Genomic DNA, 2,346 nt, shown 5'->3' with positions numbered 1-2,346 from the left:
TCTGATCCCAGTACTCTAGTGTAGGTAGAAGGGAAGACCTCATTCCATTAGACTTTAAGAGAAATTATTAAGTGTCTTTAAAAATTTCTCCAAGGTATATCAAACTGCTCAAAATACATTTACTATTCATAAACAAAAATTTTATCGACTTTTGAAAATTAGAGGAGCTAATTGTGATAAAGCTATAGATCTTACAGTAGAAATGGAAGTCTCAGTAATTATCAAGAATGTTTTTATTAATGAGACAAAAGCATATAATGAAGTACCATTAAACTGGTCATGGAAGCATAACTGTTGAGGATCTATGTAATTTTGCTATTCTCTTCTGAATTTAGCAAAACTTTTTGTTTATGTTGTCCATGGGGATTATAATAATGTCGTTGATTTTCATATTTTTTAAAGGGTGAACTTGGTTATATTAGGGGGACTCATTAATTCTTGGTTTACATGGCTTTTAGAAACATACTTTTCTGGATAAATTTGACTAATTTGAATTGATATAAATTTCTTTTCTCTGCTTTCTTTAGTTTTAGTTAAAGACCCTAAGGGGACATATTTGGAATTATTCATTCATTTAGAGAAATCAAAGAAGGTCTGTGAGAGATTTGGTTTCTTTTCATCTTTAGTTTTAGAAATTGTATTTTCACAGATGTTGACAATATTGGACTCCTAATAAGTGAAAATATACAAGACTAGAATTTTTGTATGAATTTTAAAGCAAGTAGAATCTTTAAAGGATGTTACTAAAGATACAAAACAAACATAAACATTAAAAATGCTAATAAGCGTCCCAGATTCTGTATTTCTTATCACACTCATCCCTGTCATCTCATCCCCAATAGAAAGCTCTTAATGAACTGACCATAATATTAAAAACCCAGCTTCTACACTGCTGCCACTAGTATGGACACAACCATCCAAGAACAATCGAAACCAGAACCAGGAACAAATTCAGCCAAGAATCAGATTTTGCACTCTCCAATTGCCCAGTTACTTAACCTGTGGCTCAATACAAGGAAGCGTGTATGAAAAAATCATGGATATGACTTTTAGGGTGCAGAGTGAACCCAGATAATGTTCAAAGGACATGCACATGCAGTAAATATCTTCAGATTTGGGGACTTCTCATCTTCCACAGCCACATGTACCAATCCTTTATAATAAATTTCTCTCTCTCTCCCTTAGAGAGATACAGAGACATAGTCATGGATATACATCTATATATCTATATCATATTGGTTCAGTTTCCCTGGAAAACCGAGGGTAATGATAGCTTATGGTGAACGATGTTGGATTTGTAATCTCCGAAGAAGATTTAGCTTCGGGACCAGGGACCAGCTTGATCACTCAAGAGCTTTTGTGTAGCAGAGTTTTATTAAAGTGAAAAAGGGAAAGAGAAAGTTTCTGACATAGACATCAGAAGGGGAACCCATTCCCACAGTATACAAGTTTTAAGATAACAAGATTAGTCAGAAGGTTCTTGTTAAGGAGAAATAAATCCTCGAGCAAGATACATTGTTATATTGACTAAGACCAAGCAATGTAGAAAAAAAATGTTTGTCTTTTTCTCCTTCTTGAGAGCCCTGGACTCCTTTATCCTTCTCCAGGGCCCTGGACCCCTTTCTTCTCCTCAGGGACCCAGGACTTCTTATCAACCTGCCTAGGAATTAACTCTCTCAGTACTACAAGTGCTGAGCCACTTCTGAGTATTAAGATTAGGACCATCCCAGGAATGGCAAAACACCAAGACAAAAGGACCTGGAATCACCATATTACCTTGTGGAACAGAGATTCCTACCTACCCTGGACCACTTGCCACCTGAACTGCTGTATGACAGAGCTGGAATCTTCTGTCTTGTTAAAGCCATTGTGTTTGCTTCTCTGTTAGAGTTGCTTAGCTTATGCTCCAACATGGTGCCAACAGTCAACCTGGGTACATTTGCTCTTCTTCAGGTTAGTATTTTTCTTCCCTTAAGTTTGCATCTTTGACTACAAAAATTGGGAAATTAGACTAGCTATGTGTCCATGGCCTCTTTGCCCAACTCCGTAACCCATCTGGATAGCTATAGTAGATTTGTAAAGAAATTCATGATGTTTTCTCGCAGTTTGTAATTGTAATTCATGTACTTATTAATTCACACTTCCACTATATAGTCATTAAGGATTTGATTTAGGTCATACCTGGAAGGACTAGTGGTTTTCCCTACTTTCTTCAATTTATGCCTCAATTTTGCAATAAGGAGTTCATGATCTAAGCCACAGTCAGCTCCCAGTCTTGTTTTTGCTGACTGAATAGAGCGTCTCTATCTTTGGCTGCAAAGATATAATCAGTCTGATTTCAGTATT

Source organism: Bubalus kerabau, chromosome 7 (genome assembly GCF_029407905.1).
Source record: "Bubalus kerabau isolate K-KA32 ecotype Philippines breed swamp buffalo chromosome 7, PCC_UOA_SB_1v2, whole genome shotgun sequence".
In the NCBI taxonomy this organism is placed as follows: Eukaryota; Metazoa; Chordata; class Mammalia; order Artiodactyla; family Bovidae; genus Bubalus; species Bubalus kerabau.
The sequence above is the reverse complement of the archived record's forward strand: the minus strand, read 5'-3'. Positions refer to the sequence as shown.